The sequence below is a fragment of the Siphateles boraxobius genome, unplaced genomic scaffold (genome assembly GCF_051911475.1).
Source record: "Siphateles boraxobius isolate OS27281-9 unplaced genomic scaffold, OSU_SipBor_1 26, whole genome shotgun sequence".
Classification (NCBI taxonomy): domain Eukaryota; kingdom Metazoa; phylum Chordata; class Actinopteri; order Cypriniformes; family Leuciscidae; genus Siphateles; species Siphateles boraxobius.
This window is the reverse complement of record NW_027508876.1, coordinates 8232737-8259492: the sequence shown is the minus strand read 5'-3', so window position 1 is coordinate 8259492 and position 26756 is coordinate 8232737.

The following is a 26756-nucleotide window of genomic DNA, read 5'->3' as shown; positions in this document are numbered from 1 at the left end:
GTTATTGTGCAGGAAATTGTCATTAGTCAGTGGAACAAATAACGTGAAAACCGCCATGGTTGCCTTTGCTCCGCATCAAAACACAACAATGAATTAATCAAATTAAAATTCCTTGTTATGCGATTTTGCTTTAATTTCCAAAACCAAGCCCCTATTTAGTATTTGAGAAAACCAAAATGGGGAAGTCACAGTTAAAGGCCTCAGTAACAGTGTTATATTAGGAAAGAATTATCAATCCTTTAAGCTAATTTGGATAACTTGGAAACCATAAAAGTAAGCTTGTGAAATGCAGTATTTGCTAAGCTTCTGCTGTCTTCACAGGTCTTTAACTGCAGCAGCTACTTAATGGACTTTGTTTTTGCGCATTGATTGACTGCCATTGCGACATTAAATCCAATTCAAGTTATTATGACGCTACAAAAGCTATTACAAATGGCTAAGGAGCTGTAAAGTGTGGTACAGATGCATGGAAGTGTCTCTTAAAGGCATTTTTTTTTTAATTTTAGAATCTGAGATTCCTATACTATCAAAATTAACAAGAGCCTGGCTGTAAAAATTATATATCAGGGATATATATGCTTACCAAATATCAAATATCACAATGATAAATATGATAAGACTGTGTAAAGGTGATTCAGACTCGCAGCGATTTTATCCCTAAAGTCGACTTAACTGTTGGTAGTTTCTATGCAGTAACCAAGTGAAAATGAGCGAGCTCCACTGTCTAACTCTGATTGGTAACTAAATGATGTCATTCCTTATTTGCATAAAGGTCTCTATCACTCATGTTGTCTCAAATCCTCAACACTCATTAAGCATGAATACATTCTAATTGCTTTTTTGCTGCAAATTGATGTCAGTGTGAGCACCCTTTTATATAATGCAGTTTGTAACTAGTTAAAATGCTCCAGTCATAAACTGTCCTGAAAACAGTCAGTATTCAAGAAATAGTTTACAAAGAAAAAAAAATCTTAATGTCAGACATTAAAAGTCTTTTAAAGCCTTCTGTAGAAGACGGAAAGCTTTATTTATATCAGGATGCCCAAGCTGCTCTAAGTAAGTGAATGGCTGTCAACATTTTTAATGAATTACACATATATTTCAGTCTGTACCTAACATAAATCTTTTGCTGTGATTCCCAACCCTGGTCCTGGAGCTGGAGTACCCTAACGTTGCACATTTTTGATGTCTCTCTTTTCTAATGCATCCATTTGAGGTCTTGGAGTCTTTACTAATGAGATGATGAGTTGAATCAGGTGTGGTTAATTATGAAGACATCTAAACTGTGCAGTGCTGGGAGTGCTCCAGGAACATGGTTGGGAACCATTGACATGGATGACTGTTTTGACACTTTTATGATGGTTCTTTTTTGTCCTGATATTTTGGATCTTGACAGATCCTGGTCCCAACCACTTTTATTACATGTAAGCAATTAATACATACTGCTAAATTTTCCTTTGTGTTCTATGAGGGTGCAAAAATAACAACACAATCTTCATTTTTGAGTGAATTATTTCTGTAGTTGTTTTCTAAACCTAAACCTGTTTTCTAAAGTTTCCATGTTCTCGTCTAGTCCCACTTTGTTTTTAGCGTTCCTCTCTCTGTACGTAGTCTAGCGGCGGATGTGGCTGCCATATGCCCTCCCAAAGCCAAGTGCGGGCCCGAAGCGCTGGTGTATTGCAGTCATTAGCCCCTCACGCCGTCAAGCTCCAAACTCATTTAGCCTCATGCTGGACCTTCATTATGATAGACTTGTATCAGATGGCATCTCTAGCTGGGCACAGGCTCAGGGCGAGAGGGGGAGAATAGGGCTGTAGCCATGGCCCGCTCCTGCCCCAGCGGGTGGGTGGAGGGGTTGGTGAGAGAGAAGCAGATGTAGTGGTGGGGGTTTATGCTAGACCACCACAGAGGAAGAAAACATTGGAGACCTCAGAGACTCCTTGCACTTGCTTTGTTGCATTTATTTTCTTTTTGGCTTTCTGAGCTTTTTTGCATAAAATATTTCTGCTACTGACACTTTGCAACATGGCACGCACAGTGACGGGCCAGGGCATCCCTGCACATCTCAACAGAAAACTAAGAAAACGTACGCATTCACATTTGTAGATTTTTCAGTATAATCTGGCGGTTCTCAATTTAGCTTGCTGGCAGCAGAATCAAAACAAAATAATAGTAACATTTCTAATACTAATTCTGCCTTCACATATCATCACATATTTACTACTTCCCACTTCTGAAGTCATATTTATGAGTTGCCTTGCCTATTTTTTGGGAACATTTTATTAAACCCAAAATGTATTGAAGATGTGTAATCAATATCCAATGGATTTTGAATAAAATGTAACATCCCATTGGTTGAAAACAATATAAACTTTGCCTGCACTATTGTATACATTCTAGATTAGGGGTGCCCAGTCATGTTCCTGGAGAACTATCTTTCTGCAGAGTTTAGATCCAACCCTGATCCAGCACACCTGTCTGTAATCATCAAGTGTTCCTGAATATCGTAATTATGGTTCAGTTGTGTTTGATCTGGGCTGGAGCTGAACTAACAAGAATGTTTCTCCAGGAACAGGATTGGGCACCCCTGTTCTAAATAGTCAACAATGCTGACATTTTCTAATATTCAATTAAATGCAGCTTTTACTGAGTAAGATACATTAAATATGCATAAAATGAAATGAGTGTAACGTCAAGAGACCGCAATTCAGATTTTGTGGGGAAAAACTAAAACACGTCACTACTTCAATAGTTCTCTCCTTCAGCATGTTTAATATTTATGGCCCACAAAACTCAAAATTATCTCTGAGATTCCCAGTCATAAATACAATATGGCCATTCACGTCCAGTGGGAAACTCATATTTACGATAATTGCAATAGCAAATGAATGCAGCATAATATAACATTTGGCTCTGTGTTTGTTCCATGTGTTAGGCTGGTAAATATCATGGTCAGGCTAGTCAGCCCATGTCCTATTTTAATGATTTGAAATAAAATATATTTCAGTGTTCAATTTGAATCACTTTGGGTTTTTTTCAGCAAATAATGGTACCGTGTTGGGTCCCCACTTGATCCACATCAAAAGCAAAACCAGCTGAGAAGCACTGCTCTCAGTCGTCCATTTATCTCTCAATACTAGCACATTAATACACAGGAAATACAAACGATTCAAACATTACAAAACAAATGGCTGCAACAAATTTGCCCCTGTTTGCTAACAGTCATTTTTACTCAGTCTGTAATAAAAAGTCAATGAACCAAGGGGAGTCCATATATTCCCATAACAAAGGCAGGGGGAGCTGTCATTTCCCCATTCTCTGTCTTTTATGAAAACATCCTCTCTCGCTCAAGACGGCGGGGGGGCGGAAGGCCTCGCTCAACAGATCGAGCCGATAAAATGCACACACTCCTAAAGACAATGAGCGCTGAGCCACAGACTGTGACAAACGGCTGAACCTGCGCTCCGACGGTCTATCCGATAAGGAAAAACAACACGGGGAAAAAGGGAAGCCACATGTTAGAGCAAATGAAAAGTGCATTGCATTTTCCTTCCCCGCACGCCTGATCCTACATGCCGTTATCTCTTAGCACGCTGATATATTGCAATGCTTTTAAGACACCCAGCAAATGAGAGCGGGTCTCCGCAGCCCCGGGAGAGATGCCTCGCTCTTGCCGATCGGCTGTCGCTATTGGATTTCTGACTTTTAACTGGGTTAACCTACTTTACTGTGAATACAAATTCAATTGCCACCACAGCTGTTTTATTTGGCGTGCGTGTTTTTTCTCTCTCTCGCTTTCTCTCGACAGGCTGTGTAACCACATAGAAAACAATTTCCCTCTGCGGAGCACTGGCAAACCATAAAATTAAAATGAAGTGCCATTACACGTTCACAAAGCAAAGGGGGTCCTTCCTTTTCTACCCTCCCGCTCCCTCTCAGTATTGACACAATGCTTATCCCTTTCCCGTTGCCGTTTATACGCTGCTTGTTTATCACTGAGGCTAGCATGTTAGCATGCTAGCCTCACCTTTAGCTCTCTCTCCCCATGTGTGTGTGTGTGTGTGTTTAGTAATGGTTCTTCTCACAGAGACACTAAATAAAGCCATATGAGGCAGCCAGGAAACCTTTCAGGACTTCATTAGGGCAGTGGGAGAGATGAAGTTAAGCGCTCCAGCAAGCTGGTACTGTTTAGCTGCATAACGTCAACAAGAGCACTCACGCAGCTGCCTGTTCGTACCCCAAACAACCCCCTCCACCCTCGCCAGCCCTTTATTCACCCTGCTCCGCTCCGCTAGTGTGGTGCAGGCCACGCAGGAACCCCTTGTTTGCCTGAGCGCCACTACCCAGCCGGGGGCAGCCCAGACTGACATACCTAAAGAGCTCTTCTGAAGCTAACGGGGTTATAATTGCAGTTTGCACAAATTGCGTGTACTCCACGAAGTGAATGACTGAGAGGACCAGTGCAACCAAGCACACTAACTTCCCGGAGAGCGCTGATGTCGACCGCAGCACGGGCCACTTTGTTAAAGATTTCTGACAGAGCCCGAACCCTGCACACTACAGCTAACACGTCACGATCGGTTTACATCTCCGTATCATTTGATTTTCGCTCTTTTGTTTCTCGTCCCGGTCTCTGTGCGTCTCTCTTGTCCTGAGGGCAGGTGAGGGTTTGTGTACTGGCTTTCTCTCGCTCTCTCTACGGCCTTCAGGTAAGTGTCATCTGTACAGAACTGATCCATTTACATCACATACTAGCGGAGCAGCACTTCTCATCCTTGCATTGTATTGCGTTGGTGCATGTGTATGCGCAGCTGGACCTTGCACTGAATAATGATCAATAAAATCGACAGTTGTTTTCATGTATGCGTGCCATATTAATTGCTTTCTTTCATAAGCTGAACATCACTTATATCCCTATTTTAGTTTAAATCCATGAGTACGTCTGTAGCATGTAGAGGCTGTGATGCTGAGGAACATGTGTGTGTGTGTGTGTGTGTGTGTGTGTTTGTGGTATTGTTGAATATTGCTCAGGCTTTGTTTGAGTGAGTGTCTGGTGTGCCATGGGGTAGACTACTGTACTAAAGCGCCACCTAGTGACACACATCTTCCATTCTAGAGTAAAACTACACAACGGAGCACTACCCAACCCCCCAAACTCTCTTCAGCCATCCTTAGCTGTCTGTCTTTGCTTTCTCTTGCGGAGAGTGGCCACATTTAACAATTGCGGCAGTCCTATCAGTCCTTAACGCTAATGTCTCACACAATCTATCAGACCAAAGCAGATCCCAGTCAAACATGGTAAAGAAAAGAAAAGAAAAAAAAAAGAAAAGAAAGAAAAAAAGAGAGATCTATGTTTGAATGTACAGATCTAAATCATCCTTTTGCAGTTTGCCATTTGTAAATAGTTTCACATAATTAAAGTTAGTGGGTTTAGAGCTGTGGGGATTACATTGAATTTAAAATATTATAACTTCAAACAAACAAGGTAATAAGGAATATATTAAAATTACCCATTCCTTCACATAATGCTAACATAATATTTTTTTTCAGATAATTAAAAATATGACAAACACAATTAAAAAAATAAATAATAAAAAATAATTGACATTGTCACAAATTATATCTGAAATAAACATTTAATAATAATAATAATAATAATAATAATAATAATAATAATAATAATAATAATAATAATAATAATAATAATAATAATAATTAACTGAAGCAATTGTTGACATACATTTGGAGTAAAGAGAGATAACATTTATGTGGAGAGTAGCTAAGATCTTTTGGCCATTAAAGAATTTAGCGAGAAATGCTTGAGATTATACAGTATGTTCTAATTTTAGGGTGCAGACTTTGAGATTTTGGCACCCGAAAATCTGAGCACAGTTTAAGACATTGTTGAAATCTCGTCTGAATCTCTATAGGAGACATTAAAAACATCTTTAAGAAATCTAAAACCGTAAGCAGTCAAATGTTTGGAAATAGATCCTAGACTGCAGCATCTATCTCTCCACCTGGGAAACAATTAAACTGGAGTAAAAGTTTCCCGATGAGCTTCAATGTGCCCTTGAATATGAGGCTTGTCAACATGGATCTATCGATGCGGTTTGCTCGCAGTTACAGTCACCCGCATCAAAGCTCAGCTCACAAACGGCCGACAGTGATGAGCGCCTGTCACTGCCCATAAAGGTGATGCACACATGCGCACACACACACCCTACGGTCCTTGGCTAGTCTATTTATTTTTATCGCAACAATGAAAATTTGCATTTCACCCCCCCAACCCCCCCCCCCCCCCCCCCAACACACACACACACACACACACACACATGTTTACTGCAAGGACAAGAAGATGGATTAGATTGACAGTGTCACCTTCCTAATCTAGATGAACTCTCATAGACAGACAGGCAGATGTGACACACGGGGGATTGGCAGGATAAGGTGCCATCTTATTCACAGTGATGTCAGAAAGTTGCTCCTTACCTGATCTTAATGATATCATTGAAAAAAAAAAGTATCATATAACTTTAATATGTTGATATTAATTTGGCTGCAATGCATTTATTTTATTCCATAATTGTTTGTGCTTGCTTTAAGATAGTTATTATGAGTACATTTCCCAATTAAAAATGTAAGTTGCTTTCAGGCATATTTTCCCCAAAATGTAATTTACTCTCTCTCATGTCATTCCAAACTAATATGACTTTCCTTCTGAAAAATAATTCCTAAATTTCAGTCGGCCGCTTACACAAAGCAGTGTGGTTTATTAGACTTGACTTGAAAAGATGTTAACAATTATGTTGGCTACATATGTGGATGCCTGAATTGTGATTTAATATCCTTATTGGAGATTGTCAATGAGAATCACTATTACATTTCATTTTAGGGAAAAGAACAGCATGAACTTTCTTCAAACTACCTCCTTTTGTTTTCTATGGAAGAAAGAATGTCATACATGATTAGAATGGCATGAATAAATTAAATCTATTTAATATCTTAGCTGTCTCTCCTAAATAAAAATGGGATAAAATGGCTAGGAAAAAAAAGTTCAGATATTTCTCATGCGAAGAAGACCCCTGTAATCTCAGGTTTCTCCTCTAGAATTTCTCAGTGTCTTACACTGTGCTTAGACAAGTTTGAAGCTCTCTATTCATATTATTTGGCAACAGCGAAGAAAGCTATTTTATGTGAATGTGGGTGAACTTCCGATTCATTAGACACTTTATGTAAATAACTGGAGGAATAACACAACACAGTAAATGGTAAAATCATTTGAGCTTTAGACCAGTGTGTTTATGATTACGATAATACATCAAAATGATATTGATAACAAATAACAGTTTGCATTATCAAGCAGCGTAACGGACAGTTTTTGTACAGTAATAAATATAGCCTATAAATAAAATAACTGGAAGCAGATTAGACCGGATGCCTAGACACATTCAATTTAGAAAGGTGAATATGGTGAATATGAACTCCAATATTTTCCGTTCATTCATGACCAAATTATTTAAGCTAAGCTTTCCATGTTAATTTTGTAGCTCTTTATAGGCCTGTGACTAGTGGTCTCAGTCTCAGTATTTTATTTGTTCCTCTTCTCTGATGCCATATGCAGGCTAGCATTAAAAGGATGGGAAATGACAATGAAACATTAACTATAGGCGACATTCATCTAAACACAAAGCCACATTACAATGTGTGTCTGTGTGTCTTCCAGAAGAGCAGCTTTATGGAGCAGTATCTGATGATGCGTTCCTCATACGTCCAGATCAGAGCAGAGACAGATGTTAATCACACACAAACACACACACACACACACACACACACACACACACACACACACACACACACACACACACACACACACACACACACACACACACACACACACATACACACACACACACACACACACACACACACACACAGGTATTCCTATCATTATGAGGACATTCCATAGACAAACTATATATTCTATTATTCTATCCACTAACCCTACCCCTAAACCATACCCATTACAGAAAACTTTCTGCATTTTTACATAAAAAACAACAACAACAACAAACAATTTAATATGATTTATGATTTAATTTAATTTTCCTCATGGGAACAAAAAAAAAAAAGTCCCCTGTCAGTAGTCATCACCCGTGCCAATAAAATTGATAACATATAATGTAACTTACAAATAAATGAAAAATTCACTTAAATTCAACCCCTCATTTGCTAAAATTTGGAATATATTTCGCAATCCATGTAAACATGGCTGTTGATGCATCTGTGTCTAAGAATATTTTCTCCACAACTTCTCTCCCTTCTCTCTCTCTCTCTCTCTCTCTCTCTCTCTCTCTCTCTCTCTCTCTCTCTCTCTCTCTCTCTCTCTATCTCTCTCTCTCTCTCTCTCTCTCTCTCTTCAGACTCTTTTATTTGATTTGCGTAAAACACATCCTGCTGAAATTACATCCACATGCGACTGCAGGCTCTGACGCTCTGGCACAAAGCTCAACACCACACCACATCACCACCAACAACAAATAAAACACACTAACTAACTACAACAGTTAGTTTAAATTCTTGATCTCCTTAACCCACAGATCTGCTTAATGTTTTATTCATGATTATAAGATCACTATAGCCTCTGATAAAAAAACGTTCTCAATGATCTGGCATCGAAGGCGTCTGTTAGCGGGCTAATGATAGTTATGCTAGGTGAGGTAACAAGCAGGATCATATGTTGAAAGCATTTTTCCTCCTTTACTTCCCTCTGATGGCATATTTAGCCTACGGTAACAAGTGGCTACGTTTTCACTTCTTCTGAAAAGCTGGGATTAACAAGTTAAAAGGTTATGGCGTTAGTCAACATTTGCCTTTCAGCTCACCTCAATCACTCAAGACTGTAATTATCTAACATTGTGTCTGACCTCTGGCACCCTGCTCATCTCCTTTCATCCAGCTTTGAGAAAATAAACCGGAATAACATCTTTCCCCCATTCTTTCTCTCTCCAATTCTGTGTGAAATATGCCTTAGTTAATTTCATTATACGGTAAATGCTGTCATAAAATATTTAACTGGTCACTATATCCTGCGCCCTGAGCAGTCTTTGTTTATTTGACTTGAATGATGAATCGTAAAATTTTAAACTCAATGAGACGCCCAGCACTGCCGTGTCGTAGAGCACGGCTCTTACAGTATGTTTCAAAAACACTCTCGATAAAAGTATTTTGGAGGCAATTCTTGATAAAACACTCCAACTGCCACAACAAAATTTACTTCTTTTTTTGCTAATTAAACTTCCAGTCAGATATATAATACTAGTAAAGTTAGATACTAACACATAAATGAGATTCTAGCTATGCATTTTCTGGACATTCTTTATCATGACATGCTTTCCAAGATTTCCCATATATGCTTGTTGATTACTTTTCTTTATTCTGATCAAACTCACTCATTTTAAATAAATAAATAAATAATATTTTATATTTGTTAAATTTTTGTTATAGTCACAAAGCGTTATAGTTATAGTCACACAATGTTAATCCATAACCTTTCAATGCTTATATGCTCGCAGGTCACAAATTCATCTCTGCTGTTATATTTTTTTTAAAGTCTGAAATTGCATGTACAATAGATGGAGTGTAGAGTCGTATCTAATGTATGCCATGAATTCTGACATATAACTTATTAAAAAATAACGTATAAAACCTCTAGAGTTCTATTTTTAATCTATAAACCTTTTAAATACACATTGGATTTAATACATGTACTTGTTTTCATGTAACTTATTCATTAAATCAGCAACTTGAGTCGATGTGACAATTTATAGTAACAACAGTTTTGCAAACTATGTACACAAAAAGTTGTCCTGATCTTGTTTCTTGAACAAGGCCTGTTATTTTTGAACAGATGAGCGTTTTGGCGATTACCAGAAAATACCAGATGGGACGTGATAAAACTTTGCAAATGGACGTGCTAAACATGTCATAATGTTTCTTCTGACACAATGAAAATATGTTATGCTGTAAATAACCAGACATATGTTGTGCCATGCATGTTGGATTAAAACGTTACCACAACCTTTTCCCGGCCCTTTTTTTTTTTGCGACATAGTTGCACTAGCTGGCCAGTGGCCTGAGGAAATCATAACAGCAAAAACCTCATGGACATGGAACGCTGGATGTATGCCTGTGGTTAGCCATGGAAGTGTCCGCAGTGTCCGTCTCACGGCCCCTGACCAGCTGTCCTCGTTCCTTTGCTGGGTCGAGGGAAACGCTCCTTCAGACCAGCAGGTACAAGGAACGTTTCCTGCAGGATTGCAGGGCAGCTGCTATTGCTCCGGTCTGGAGCTCTTGACCCACTTACAATCATCTTTTTCTTTCATTTTAAACACAGAGGAACACCGCTCCTTCCCCTCGCCTTCTCTGGCTGCACAAACACGCCTCTTGCCCGCTGAAGATTAATGTTTCGGGCCTGACCCTGCTGGGCAGCTGACTACAGGAGAATAGATGGGTCAGAGAAGCCAGGCTTGGTGACGGAGATGGGTTGCTTACCTCAGAGAGCCCCAGAGCTCGGTGGTATGGTTCTCCTGTCAGCTCCCAGTGAAGAGAGAACTCCCGTTCATAACTCAAGTTCTTTTAGCCCAGCTCCTGAACTCTCATGCCCACAGGGCCCTCAAAGGACTCCTCAGGTCCAGAACTGTGTGAGAGAGGGGTCAGAGAATGGTTCAGTGTTTCAGGTGAAACGGTTGTGTTTCAACATGAATGAGTAGTTTGGGCTTATCAGCAAAGCTGTCAGAGGCATTTGCTGCTGTTTGTGTCTTGGCCTCAGGGCAAATGTTTCTAAAATTTCGTATGGATTTAATGCGCAACTACCTGTCGATGATCACCCATTTAGCAGGCCGGGGTGTAATTAAAATGTAACTAATGCCATTTGAAATCTGAGACTCTGCCAAAACAAGATATTTTGCTTTTACTCGTTGTAAACCTGACACACGTGTGGAATAATAATGCCATCAAACACAGGAGCCTATACAGGACGTTGGAATCATATACAATGAAAACAATTTGGAAGGATTTACTTTGAAATAATTTTCACTCAGAAACGACTAGTCAATTTCACAAATAATTACAAAGAAATGGGAAGTAACACATTGACTTCAAAAATGAATTTTGAAGTAGAAAGACTGAAATATTTCTAATACTTAATACGTTTAAAATGTACTCTATAATATTGTTGTTAATATTCTAATAATAATATTGGTTTTATTGAATAAAAAAAAAATAAAAAAAAATAAGTGTAGTTGAATCTATCACACAATTACTTTGCGAATGTAATAGGAGCAATAATGAAATGTTTAAAAAATGTCATTACGCATTCAACAAATAGGCTTCAAAATAAATAAACCAAAAATAAAGGGATGAATACATAATAGAAGAAATTAAAAATATAAAATTATCCATACAACATGACAGATTGCTAATTGTTGAAACATTTTGTAGTTTGTAGTTATTATTAAAGATACACTATGTAACTTTCGGCGCTCTAGTGGTTAAACAAACACAGCATGAGTCCTAGCTACTGTTTTCGGTTTATGATAATAGTGAGTCACGCAGGCTATTCTGTAGCGGTTGTCGTCCTGCCCAGTCTAAAATAATATGAACATAAACACTTATTATAGGTGTACCGTAGTGATTCAGGTTAAGACAAAAAAACAGGGTTTTGAATAGGGATTCATGATGTTCGCTCATAATATAAATTTTGGAAAATCAGAACAAAAAAGGTTTACAATGTACATTTATTAAACTCCTGTCTATGAAAAAAAAAAGTGTTTAACTCTTTTCTACATCATGTATGACATAATATACAGGTCCTTCTCAAAAAATTAGCATATTGTGATAAAGTTCATTATTTTTCATAATGTAATGATAAAAATTAAACTTTCATATATTTTAGATTCATTGCACACCAACTGAAATATTTCAGGTATTTTATTGTTTTAATACTGATGATTTTGGCATACAGCTCATGAAAACCCAAAATTCCTATCTCAAAAAATTAGCATATCATGAAAAGGTTCTCTAAACGAGCTATTAACCTAATCATCTGAATAAACTAATTAACTCTAAACACCTGCAAAAGATTCCTGAGACTTTTAAAAACTCCCAGTCTGTTTCATTACTCAAAACCGCAATCATGGGTAAGACTGCCGACCTGACTGCTGTCCAGAAGGCCATCATTGACACCCTCAAGCAAGAGGGTAAGACACAGAAATAAATTTCTGAACAAATAGGCTGTTCCCAGAGTGCTGTATCAAGGCACCTCAGTGAGATGTCTGTGGGAAGGAAAAAGTGTGGCAAAAAACGCAGCACAACGAGAAGAGGTGACCGGACCCTGAGGAAGATTGTGGAGAAGGACCGATTCCAGACCTTGGGGGACCTGCGGAAGCAGTGGACTGAGTCTGGAGAAGAAACATCCAGAGCCACCGTGCACAGGCGTGTGCAGGAAATGGGCTACATGTGCCGGATTCCCCAGGTCAAGCCACTTTTGAACCAGAAACAGTGGCAGAAGTGCCTGACCGGGGCCACAGATAAGCAGCACTGGAGTACCCACAGTCAGTGATGGTCTGGGGTGCCATGTCAGCTGCTGGTGTTGGTCCACTGTGTTTTATCAAGGGCAGGGTCAATGCAGCTAGCTATCAGGAGATTTTGGAGCACTTCATGCTTCCATCTGCTGAAAAGCTTTATGGAGATGAAGATTTCATTTTTCAGCACGACCTGGCACCTGCTCACAGTGCCAAAACCACTGGTAAATGGTTTACTGACCATGGTATTACTGTGCTCAATTGGCCTGCCAACTCTCCTGACCTGAACCCCATAGAGAATCTGTGGGATATTGTGAAGAGAAAGTTGAGAGACGCAAGACCCAACACTCTGGATGAGCTTAAGGCTGCTATCGAAGCATCCTGGGCCTCCATAACACCTCAGCAGGTCCACAGGCTGATCGCCTCCATGCCACACCGCAAATTCTTTCTGTGTCTTACCCTCTTGCTTGAGGGTGTCAATGATGGCCTTCTGGACAGCAGTCAGGTCGGCAATCTTACCCATGATTGCGGTTTTGAGTAATGAAACAGGCTGGGAGTTTTTAAAAGCCTCAGGAATCTTTTGCAGGTGTTTAGAGTTAATTAGTTGATTCAGATGATTAAGTTAATAGCTCGTTTAGAGAACCTTTTCATTATATGCTAATTTTTTGAGATAGGAATTTTGGGTTTTCATGAGCTGTATGCCAAAATCATCAGTATTAAAACAATAAAAGACCTGAAATATTTTTGTTGGTGTGCAATGAATCTAAAATATATAAAAGTTTAATTTTTATCATTACATTATGGAAAATAATGAACTTTATCACAATATGCTAATTTTTTGAGAAGGACCTGTACTTCCCCACCATTGACAGGAATTTCCAACAATCTATTTTTTCACTGTTATACCGAAGGGGGCGCTGCCTCTTTTGAAAGGATCAAAACAGGTGAAAAAGAATCAGAAACAAGTGATAAATGCATTGCTTATGCACATGTCAAATAATATCATCAAACATAAAACAGCATATAAATCAAAACTGCCGTTAACGAATGAAATGTCAACCCAGGAAGACGTATAGGACTGTGAAAGCATTGGGGGTGTTGATGGAAGCGATCTGCACCATCTATGTTTTGATCAGCGTTGTGAATCCAGTCCGGATGTAGCCTTTGAAAAAAAAAAAAACCTTTGTTCAAAATGTTTCTTTTTTTATGAAACCTACCCTCATTCGAGTGTTGATGAAAATGAAGCTAGAACAATTTTGTTGTTGTTGTTTAAGAGCAGCTTTCTTTTGATCTATTGGATGTTAAGATATTCATACAACATATACTTGTAGTGGTGTTTAAAAAAACGCTGGTGGGGAAAGAGTTAATAACTTGGGTGACTGAATTTTGTCAACAGTAAAATTTAATAGTGATAAAAATTTGAAAATTGGAACAAGATGATTTACTTGTCTTGCTGTCATGCTGTAGAAATTATTCAAATGATTTTACTTTCGTGGAGTCACAAGAAATAATATTGGGGATGGGCATTATGGTGTAACAGGGTTGATTTTAAAATAAGGGACACAGTTTAATGTGTCTGCTAATGCACTTGGCTTTGTGTTTATATGTTTTTGAAGCAGTTCTAAATAGCCTGTTGCTATCTTAACCTTTGCTTTATAGAAGTAATATGGAAAACAAACTGCAGTAGAAGGAAATGGTGGAGGTGTCATTGCAGCGAGTGACAGGAAGGCCTGCAGGAACATGATAAAATGCTGCCACACCCCAAAATGTAAGAACCCGACAAATCAAGCACACACACAAACAAACAGATCCATTACAGAGGATTATTGTGTGTACAGGTTTGTGTTTGTGTGTTGAGGTGATGTAGAGTTAGGAACCTGTCATATAGCTGGCACAATGTGACGCAAGTGTTTTTTGCTAGTTTCAGTTTTCACTTTCACGTCCTGCGCAATGTTGTTTAAATAGCAAATGCATTTGCGCCCATTTGTACGCCCATGGGCGTGCTGGTCTGAAATCAAATATTAAAAATAAAAGGATTACCATGTAAAAGATTTTTATTGTGTACATAAAGATATGGTGGAATTCGTCTTGTGCCGTAGATGGTCTGCTTGCGTGCTTTAACCTCACACACAAAGCAAATCCGTTTGCTCTCTGGAGAAGCGTTCAGTTTTTTCGCATGTAAATTACGCATGTAAATAGCGAATCCACCATGGCGCGAGCGCAACTGGCTTTTAAAGGGAATGGGAGATGAGACTCTGATTGGTTTATTGCACGTTACACCCAAAACACACCCATTACTCATTAAGAGAATAGGGACAACCATTTTAGACCAGCCGACCATTTTTCCGATCGTTAAACTAGCAAAAGTGGATTCAGACACACTCTAAGTGCACTTGCTCCGTGCGCTTTAGACCATGCGCTTAGATCATAAAATTACTTAGACTTAGACTGTAAGGTCAAAACCTGGAATGACAGAAACCAAAACTCTGCATATATGGATTAGACGTACCTGAAACAAGACCTGCATGACAGGCAGAACTAAACACAGTGTCCAACAATACTTTTTTTCAAAAGAGAAGCTGTGAATTGCAGTGGTTTTGTCATTTATGTACTGGAACGGGATCATTCACACACTTGTGAGGAGCACAAGAAAGTGTTCTGCAGCGAGTCGGAGGGGCCGACCCAAGCTGGGTCTCAGCCAGCGGAGCCATCAGGGGCCGAAGCGCTGGCCTAAAGCGCAGACCCACCCTCTCTCAGTCTATATTTCCTTCTCTAACTCTCTCCCCGTCTCCCAGCGGCAGCTGTGCTTTTTTGGCTACAGCTGCAAGGAGTGAGTGTGTGTGTTCGTGGGTAGGAATATCTGCGTGTGTGTGATTGCTGGAATCCTCCTCGCCTCAGTTTGTCTGTGCTCTGTAAGAGTGCCCAGCAATTACTAAGCTGGCACTACGCTGTCTGTTTACACACACACACATATTCCTACTGGACTTTATTAAAACACCATCTGCTGTCAGCTAACACACAGCGAAGAAGAGGGAGAAACAAGGCGGGCAACAATTTCTTAGCAATATCTGGTAAATCTGTGAAGATGAGCTGCAGTGGCAAGCATCACATGCGGTCAGCAGGTTTATGTGCTCCGCGGTCCAACGAGGTCTTTCGATTGCCTTAGTGTGAGGGGCAAAAAGAGTCATGGAGGGAAAAGGGCAAGAATAGATCTTTCGTCAGTCGCTCCAAATTATGCAAACATGCATCCCTGCATACATACACACACAGAGTGGGTGTAGAGTCCCGCAGTGCTGCACAGGTGCTGCATGAGCTTTGGCCGGGCCCTCTAATGACAGACTGATGGTTATTTCATTAGATCTCATGTTCTCAGGGAGATGTCATTTAGGATGAGCAAGCATACTGATTGGACAGTGACTGTGGGCGAGCAGATGAGATTTGGACAGATGACATTTTATTGCTTTCATCGTTTATTTGTTATACAGCACAGTTCACCTTTCACCGGAAGTCTGAATGACAGACGAATCTTCCATCTGCCAACAAACAAACCAGACAGGAGAGTTACTAGATATACGTTGGTGGACTTGGACTTGAAAAATGGTGTGTATTAATGTTTTTCCGCAGTTGAAACAACATACCTTTTGATGTTTATTCAGGTTTATTTTGTGCTATAGCTAGTAGGAAGAGATGATCGAATCATGTGCCACTTGAACTAAGGCACTACTGTGATCTGTCAAAACACATTGATGAGCCACAAAAAAGTATTTATTGTTTAAATTTCTTAACAAAATTACAAAATTACAAAAAATTACAATTTACTATAAGTAACTTTGCAGCTGCATGTCAACTTAACTCTCATTAGAGTATTAGTAGACTGTAGACTGTTACTGTAGGTTATGGTTAGGTGTTAGGGTTTGGGTTAGTAGAATAAGTTGACTTGTAGCTGCCAAGTGATTTATAGTCGGTAGAATGTCTTTTGGGAAGCATCAAAATAAAAAGTTAGCAGATATTAAGCAGACAGTCTACTAGTACTCTAATGACAGTAGGTTGACATGTAGCTGCAAAGTTAGTTATAGTTAGTACAATGTCTAAAGTGGATTATCGAAATAAAGTGTTACCTCAGTGTCCTCTTTGCTCCTAAATCTATTTTTCACTGCATGAGAACATGATGTGTGGCGTGAGAGCGCCATGGCTTGTCGGACCTAGTAACCGTAACTAAGGGGGGCGGGTCTTTGCGAAGGGTCATTTAAAGCTTTATACAGTGGTCCCCAAAACATATTTGGACACTTACACATTGTTTCCTAATCAGGTGTGAGGAGATAAAGCAGAAAGCTATAACTCTGAGTAAATTTGATTTTTTTTTCCCTAACCAGCCACAACCACTTTGAGCGACAGGAAGGAATTTTTTTTTTTATCACTTTCTTCTTCTGTTGTGTCCCTGTTAGTAGCCCCATCCACTGGGAAATCTAAATTCCAAAATCCCACTCACCATCCACTGTGAAATCTAAATTCCAAAATCCCACTCCTCAAAACTGCATATGAAACATCAAATATGTTCTTATTGGCTATTAATATGTGGTGTTTGCATGTGATGCAATTAAATAAACCTGTTAATCTGCAAGGACATTAGAGAATTGAGTTATAAAGTACATCCAATAAAAATCCAGTGTCCAAACCAAAATAATAATTTATTGTATCAAATGTTTTAAACTGTGAAAAAAAAAAATCAAACAAAATCTATCTCGCAATAGCTATGCACTTGCAATATATATATTGTGGATATCAAACACAGATTGAACATCTCAGTGTGCATTTTTTATGTGTATGTGTGTATGAGCATCTCCTTAATATTACCACAATAACACTGTGATTTGTGATGATTTTCTCATGTTTTCTCAGTGATGTTTGTGCGGTACTTTATCTGTTGGAGCAGAAGAGGCTGCTGTGATTTTGTGAGAATGCATTCACACCAATTACAGTCAGACTTCTGTGTGTCCGGCTCTAATTGGACTCACTTGTTTTGGAGAGGGACAGCATGCTCTCTGAGATTGATGGGCCTGTTTTATACACCTGATTCAGCGATGACTGCTCAAGCTCAAATATTCAAAGGGGTTAAAGAACAACAGCATATGCCGTTTGAGTTCGCACACTCACTGAAGCAAGAAATCTATGTGGTCACTCCACAAGAACACATCACAAGCAGACAGAGAAATTATGAGTTCAGTGGAAAGGAAAGACAGATGTGTGAAGGGCAACTGAGGTGAGTGAGTCCAACATAAGGTAATTCTGACTAATGATACAAAGTTGCAGTGATGGAAACATGCCTGTCAGTCAGTTCAGGGCTGCTCATGTCTCATTACTACTCATATTATATGGAAATTACAGCATTCAAGACTGAAAGAGATACACATTAGAGGTGGGATCAATTAAGTCTTAAACTCGTCCAGTGTCCATTGTCCATTCCTGATCCTGGTAGGCCATTGTCTTAGGTTTACCTAAAACCCTAATTAAAAATACATGAACAAACTAATCAAGGTTTTCAGGATTATTAGAATTCATCAGGAATCTGTATTAGGGCAAGCTGGAGGAAAACTGTGCAATACGTTGGCCTTCTAGGAGCAGGATTGGATGCCCCTGCAATACACTCACGGACCACCCCCCAGAGTACAGACAAAACCACACCCTGTAAGATCCAGACTAACACCAGGACCAAAACTAGATCAGTACCAGACTCTCTGAAGTACACAGACAACAGCAGACCCAAACAACTGGGACCAATACTAGATTTCGTAAGACTCAGACCAATACCAGAGCCCTATAACACAGACCATTAAAAGACCCCCTAAGTCCCAGGCCAAAACCATACCCTCTAAGATCCAAACCTAGATCAGCACTCAAGTCCACTAAGATCCTTACAAATATCAGACCCTCTTAGACCCAGACAAACACAAATCCCATAAGAACAGGCCTCCTAAGACCCACACTAATACCAGGTGCCCTAAGATCCAGACCAATACCACACTCCATAAACCATTAAGCAATACCTGACTCCCAGTAGAACCCAGCCCATACAAGACCCCCTAGAGACCCAGAACAAGTTGTACCCCTTTTCCACTAGAATGATTCATGTTCTGGAGCCAGGGCCTGTTCTCAGCTAGGCGATCTAGAGCCTGCCGCAAATCGTCCGCGTGTTTCCACAGACTTGAAGAATGAACGGTGACGTACTGCTATTATGTGTTGTTTACCTACCTATAACAAGTCTAAAAAACAGTGCAATGTAGCACTTCTGTTTTAGTGTTCAAACCGTGAGTGGTTCTAGTAAATTAGAAGATTACATTAACTGTCAGTACTCTCATCTTTCCTTTTCGGAGATAAACTGAACCTGAAGCCGTTGATTCACTTGTGTTTTCGAATACTGAGTCTCTCTTATATACATAGGTTTATAGTATTTAGATATGAAGAGCAATATAGTGCAACCAGCAACCCCCATTTTCCAAACATGACAGACATGTTCATGGACTTCTTAAGAATGGAAAAGATAGCATACCAACTAATGTTTGAAATAGAATCCAGGACAAAGAGTGTGGTCCAAGACCATACAGTCAAGACCCAAAGCAGGACCAAGACACCAATTAATGAGACCCAGACCCAGACCCAGACCATTATTATTTGGTCATCCAGAGGTCTCAAGACCACAAGATCAGGATTCCAACTCTGCCGCCCAAAGTCTATTCACTGACATACTGCACACAAAAATGCCAAGAGCTTTCTAGATCTGGCTGTAATCTGATTGTCTGGCTTTATGTAACATCTGGGAGTCAGAGTGCACAGGATTTTTTTCCAACAAAACACTTTTTTTTCAAATGTAAGTTCAGTTTGAGACACTTACAAGTGAGAAAACGATATATTCACGAGAAATAATGTTAATTCTGCTTTGAGTTATGTCTGAGAAATAATCAGTACGACTTCCCTTGAATGGACATAAAATCTAATAACAAAGTCTATACACTTCCACTAATTTATGTGTTTTCTGTACGTAATAAACATGGTTCATTTTACCCACTATGAGTTTGGTATCTGTGTAATGATCTTTTTACCCACTCCTAAACACAACATAAAAGCAAAACAAACTTCAGACGGTCACTTTACCAACCAGTCCGTGTCTTTTTCTGTAACTTAAGTAGCTCCATCTTCAACCAATCATATTCAATGCTCCTATTGTCATTATTGTCTTATGATTAGCATCTTTAAATTAACTAATACCCTAAAGCCATGTCATGGCGAGACAGAAAATCAAATCTTTGGACATTTGGCTCATCTATCCCAGCTGATGTGTTGTCAGTTTAATGGATCTCTATTAAGACAGACTTACACACAGTGTGAGTCTGTGTGTAAGGAAACTGTTATTTTAATGAGAGCTGATCTCCAGCCTTTAACTAACACACACTGTTTTATAAGTCTCACAGCAGCACGTTCAAAGCAAGCATCCATGCCAACAACAGGATGTGCACTTTGTTATTTTCCTTTCTGGCTTAGCAAACTTCCTCTATTAATCTATTGCAAACCATTTCTAGGCAACTATAGATATGACCCTTCACTTTGTCCTAATTGGCTGTGCATGGCTAATACATGCATTGTGCGGAAGTTTTCTGCTTCATCAAGAGCAAGAAAATCTAAATGCTACTGTAACTTGACTCATCTGATCAGACAGGCTGCAAGTTAGGAAGAGAGAGACGGAGGTGTCCTCAACATCACTCCATGTATTCCTTTTTCTTGTTTGCGGGTGTTTTCCGCCCATCAGCATGTCTCTATCGACTCTTTGACACGGTGGGCAGCTGAGGAAGGAGTTTTATGGTGTGTGACGTGTTCCAGCGCCCGCCCAGCCCCTCCCCGACACTCACCCCCTACAAGCAGCTTTTGTCTGGGCTAAATGGGGTTGGATGCACCCCTTTAACTTTGATTTCCATTCCCTATTGTCCTGCATTGATGGGGAGGCTAACTCCATCTGGGCCTGCTTCACATGGTGCCATGCTTACAAAAGGCATATGCTCTATGTGTGGAGAGGCACTACACTCGCCGAAGAATGGACTCCCAAAATAATGAAGAGAAATATCACTCTATTCATGACCACATTATGCAGCTCTTACTTATATCTGAAGAGTTGTTTTATGTGTAGTCAAGGGTGCAGAAGGGGTTGGACAAAACCCTGCTGCAGTGATGAAGGTTTAAAGCATATTGGGTCTTTTCGCTTCTTGAACTGCGTAAATGCATGCGTGTATTTTACATTTAAAACACAAAGCCCACTCCCGACGGATCACAGCGAGACATTATGAACGTTATCTCAGAGATCTGGGTCAAAGGTTTGGACCTGCAAAGAAAAGTTAGTTTTATTAAAATTCTCCACAACATTCGTATGCTTTATTGAGAATCTTCATATGACCATAGGCCATTTGGTCAAGTGTAAGAGATTTTTTTTTTTTTTAAATTGGAAGTCATTTATTGGAAATGCAGTGTAATATTTTGGATTTGCAACCATTTGTCCTGTAAATTGTAATTTTCATAGAATACTTTTTGCCTCTAAAACTAGATGATTCCTGAACTATCCAGATTTGATTCACAGGTCCAGAACTTCATTAAGAATCATTATCTCTCTCTCCCACTATCCATGCAGGGCAGCTCATTCTAATAATGGGGTAGTTTTAACAGCCCCGGGCTTACGACACCCCCTGCGGGGTTCTTCCTTGTCCCCTCTTAGCCCTCCCCATCGCTCTACAGAGGGCGCTTAGATGGGCAGCCGCTGTGGTGGCTGTGCAGGGCGGCCGATGTCACGGGGGTATATAAAGGCTCTGAAAGGAGGCGCGTCAGATCAAATGGGAGTGAGCAGAAGGGGGTCTCCCAGGAGGGGCAGAAGCCCTGCTCCATTTTATAGACTCCCCTGAAAGAAAGTGATTACAGATCATTATCCAATTGAATCTGATTGATGGGGAGAGGTCAAAGTAATATAGCTCATAGCAGAGAGGGGAGGGTCCCCGTGTGGAGGGGGTGAACGGGGGGCACAATGGCCGGATTGTCACCCCAGGAGGATGATGGGAGGGGTGGGCGGCTGTTGAACCGTCAGCAGCAGCAGCTCTAGAGCTACAACAAGTGTTGAGTGAGACAGTGCTGTTAGCGTGGCTTGAAATTAGCCTTGAGAGATATTCGACTTGTGTCTGTGAGAGGGGATTGTTAGAGGACGCTGTACTCTGGAGGAATTTGTCAAGCAAAATTGAGAAGATTGGGTTGAGTTTTAGAGATAAGTATCACTATAGTATAGTGCCATATAAGCAGGCCCACACAAAAGGTTGAGTTTTAGAGATAAGTATCACTATAGTATAGTGCTATATAAGCAGGCCCACACAAAAAGTCAACTGGAAGTCCTGCCATTCACAAAGCTCTACAATTCCTGCACCCTTAACCCTTTCACACGTAAGTTTAAAATATTCTAACTGACCCCCCAGCGTGAGTTTTTTCAAGGCGACCGTTATTTAGAACTTGTCACTTTAATGTTTCCATGGTGACGCGTCATTGCTTGTCACATGACAGCGCAACCACAACACAGCGCTGAATGAGTGATGATCTGTTTTTATTTCATTTTCATATAAATATTTTGTCTAAATCGATTATGCATTCATCTACTGCAGAGAAAACAGTACATATTTTAACATGTTTAAATTCATGTAATTCTGCATATTTTCCCGCAAAGTCAGTACATAAAATGTGTAAAACGTCCAGAGATTCCATCTAACCCTGCGTATGAGATACAATTTACCAATAATTTAGCTACAATTTTGCTACAGAGTTTCAAGTCAAGTCAACTCAAGTCACCTTCATTTATATAGCGCTTTTAACAATATAGATTGTTTCAAAGCAGCTTTACAGTGATAATAGGAAATTAAAGTAACAGAGACTGTTTTGGCTTTACAGCAGCCTTAGAGTAAAGTTATTGTCTAGCTAAAGTTAGTTTTGATTGATTCACTTCCGTCGCAACGATCATTAGTTATTAACTTAGGGGCCGCTACCACGACACCATTCTAAAAGAAAACCCTTAATGCGATCCGGCCGCTCATTTGCACAAAACAGTGCCTGGTGGCTCGAGAACGCAAACCATGAAATAGGTTCCAAGGTACAAGCCTTGAAAAATACATAATACAGAATGTTTTATCGCTTCAAAAACTGGGTACTGTGTGGAGAAAAAGCAGGATCATGTCAAGGTCTAAAGACAACTTTGTGAATTCTAAAGATACAGGCTGGGACTGTTGGTCCTCATCATGAGGAACTTCCACATGCTGTGATTCCCCTCAGGAGAGTTTGAAGACACACTCTCTCATATCAACCATTCCAAGACACTATCTAATTAATCTGCCCTGGTAATTAACAGTGGATAATGCAACCAAACAATTCAAAGGTGCAACATAATGAGCAGACTGTGAAATAGATGATTACCAACATTCTAAAGTAACTTATCTAATGTTTCCCTGGAAATTTAGTATTAATCAGTTTCATCATTACAGCACTTGCAAATATATTCCTTAAACATTTTATTGTTTTTTTTGGCTTAAAGTCAAGAACTTTGTATTGTTCAAATTTGGTTTAGAGATTTTTACAAAATTATTGACCCTTTTCTGATTAAAAAAAAAAAAAAAAAAAAAATATATATATATATATATATATATATATATATATATATATATATATATATATATATATATATATATATATATATTGATCTATTTCCACTGTGAAAAGTACAAGCACTTTTCTTACAGTTTTCTCAGAATGGTCAAATCAAATATCCCCAAAAATGACTTCAAAATCTAGTAAAAAAACATGCTCTAATGCTTTTTTGTTATTGTTGCTTAATCATGGTTGTTTCCTTCGCTTAATGTCCAAGCATTGGTATCAAAAACTGCACACAGTATCAAAAACTAAGTAGTTTAGACATTATTAATAAGAACGATTTTGTGATTATGAGGTTTGCTAGTTTAAATGCTTAATTGGACATGCATAGCTGAACGATTTACTTTTACGTCCTAATGTGAATTTAAACACATCCCTACTAAATGTTTTATTTTCATTCTTAATTTTAACAACTTGTTTTACTGTCAATATTTTTTGCAAAGTTTTTTTCAAAAATGTTTCTAAAGCAGCATTGAGAAGTTAAAGTCAAGCTAAGCTGACAGTTTACAAAAAGACTGAAACCACGTCAGTAACTCTCTGAGAATTTTAAAGCTCTGAGAGTCTGTAAAGTCTTTGTTTGAGTTGCACAAATGAGTTTAACCACAGATGATTTGGCTCATTTCGCTTTGTCATTCCTCAAACAAGATATCTTACCTGGTTATTTCTTTAAGATACAAACATGTAAGAAACTCTGGCCCACCTCAAACCCGGACTGTGCATTGTCCTGGCAGGAAATAGTAAGCTATCTGCCAAGACAAGGACAAGCAGTCTAGACCCTCAAACTGACTAAACGCCCAGATCTGACATCCCCCATCGCGCCATGACTGTGTCATCTGAAAGGAATCTCTCTAATGAATGAGATGGCTATTAAAAACCCGTCAGATCTCAGGACTAAACTACAGCTTTCGTCCACACTTCCTGTCTGCACGGGACTGATGCTGAGCAGACTAACCCAATGTCACAGCACTTAGTCTAGGAGAGAAGTCACAGCTCAGTCTAGGAAAATCTCTCCACATGCACAAGGTGCTTTTTACAGATGAGCGTTAAAATCTCCAGATAATAATCCTGAGTGTGATTTCTTATGTCTTTGAAGAAATGTTTACTATATGTAGGGTTACAGGACATTAGCAACACAAATTGTCCATTAACTGCACACATCTGAGAAGCAACATTCAAACTCCAGAAAAAACAATATAATTATCCTGATAAACACTTTACAAACAATTCACATTTATCCAGTTAAACTGGAAAGTGGGTGGTTCTTGGGTGTACTCTCTGAGTCTGAGGCTAAAGATGCCATCATTTAAGGATTATTAGCCTAAAGTAGAGGGTTAATGGTCATCAAATCAATGGAGAAATAGATCCTGGAAATCGTTGGATACTTGGCTACAAAGAATTGACCACTACTAATGGCTAATCTGAAAAAGAAAAAATAATAAATAAATAAATAAAATAAAAGCTGGAACAACAAAAGCAATAAATACTACAGCATTCTTCTAACAAAATGAGGTCTGTGTGGTTACAATCAGTTTGTTGCAAACGATTTCTTCCGTGTCACACTTACAGGATAATTGGAAATGGAGGGGCATTAACTCCGATGGGATTAGATAGGGGAATTAAATATGTTAATCCCCAAAAAGGTAAATAGCCTTCACAATACAATAACCAATTTCCAGGATCTTCCCCAAGGACATGCTTGCCTTTGAAGCAACATGGTCTCGAGTGTTCCAGAAAGTTCCCAAGGTCATCCCTATGGTGCAGACAGCCCTCAAACCCCTCGGCTGACTTCTAACCTGTTCTTCAAATGCCTGTGTTTCTCACATCATTACTCGCTGCCTCTCCAGAGAGCGCTTACTGCCATGTGTTCATCTGCCTCCTAATTATATCACCCAGCAGAATGGCATGGGTTTGAGACTTTACAATGTGCTGCCACAGCAACATGAGAATGCGACAGGCGTAGCCAGTGTGTGAATCAATGTGCATGTCTGTGCTTTTTAGATTCCTGAAAGCAAAGTCCTACAAAATAATTGAAATGATGTTGTAACGCTTGAAGCCACTCTGTAAGCAAATACATTTTTTCCAATGGAAATTGCATTAAACAATGTTTTGAAGAGACTTAAAAGAATAGTGTCGAACTCTGATGTATATAAAACTGACCAAAAGTGCTTGCCAATCAATTGCACTGAGAAGCAACTTCAATTGCCTTACAGAGATCAAAGTGCATCTTGTACACAATTAGTTTACCACAATTTTAACCATAACTAATCCATTATGGGGAAAAAAAACATATGTCAATTATGTCAACTGTGACTCTAAGATCCTTCTTCTTTTTTTATGTTGTGTGACTAAAGATGAATGTCTCTGCAAATAAAAATTGAATAACACTGAAGAAAACTCAGTCGCTGAAGAATGTCGTCCATGAAAAATTCCAGTCAAATTCAATAAAGTCAGTATTGCAAACCTATGATTTGTAATGGATATTTTCTTGGATGTTCAGTGAGGCAGCGTTACCAAACCCTTTGTAAAAAATCACTTTACAATTCAACAAATTTAAACATAATTTAACAGATGAAAAAAAAAAAAAGTCTCATGACACCAACACAACACAGCTCTGTTCTAAAACATATTAAGCTGCTTTGATGTCTACTGTCTACATATAGGCATCATCCAGACTGAAATGGTAGCAAAGAATCTGATTTGAAGTGCTCTTCATAGGCAACTCTGCATGCCACACAAAACGTACTCCACATAGTAACATGCTTGACTGACAATGGGTTTCAATCAATACAGTTTGGTGAAATTGGTGAAAACACCACGATAAGCATAAAAATACACAGTACACACAAATATGAAGCAAAATGTCAGTATTCAATTTAATTTGTTTTGTATTATTTATTCAATAACTTATTAGTTACTTATAATCAACAATATTCACTGAGTTTTTTTCACTGAGGTTGCCACAATGCATTATAGGATTGAAGGACACATGCACTACAACATTAGACCACATATTGTATAGCCTACTTCGAGAGGGGAATTTTTTAATTCTAAAAAAATAGTGACCCTTTATAATAAAGCCCCATTAGTTAAAGATTTAGTTCACCCAAAAATCGATTTTCTGTCATTAATAACTCCCCCTAATGTCATTCCAAACCAGTAAGACTTTGGTTCATTTTCGGAACACAATTGAAGATCTTTTTGGTTAAAGAGCTTTAGTCCCTGCAGTACTTTCAAGGCCCAGAAAGGTAGTAAAGACATCCAAAAATGAAAACATGTGTGCTTCATTTGTGCAGAAAAACGTCTCGGTTATGTATGTAACCCTCGTTCCCTGAGTAGGGGGAGCACCCTAATGTGGTTAAAGAAAGAACTGACAGACCCATCTCTGAGCCATCAGAGGTCCTGGATGACAGTGTGTGCCGCTGTCTGTCCCCAGGCCCCTGGCAGAGGAGGCCCCCG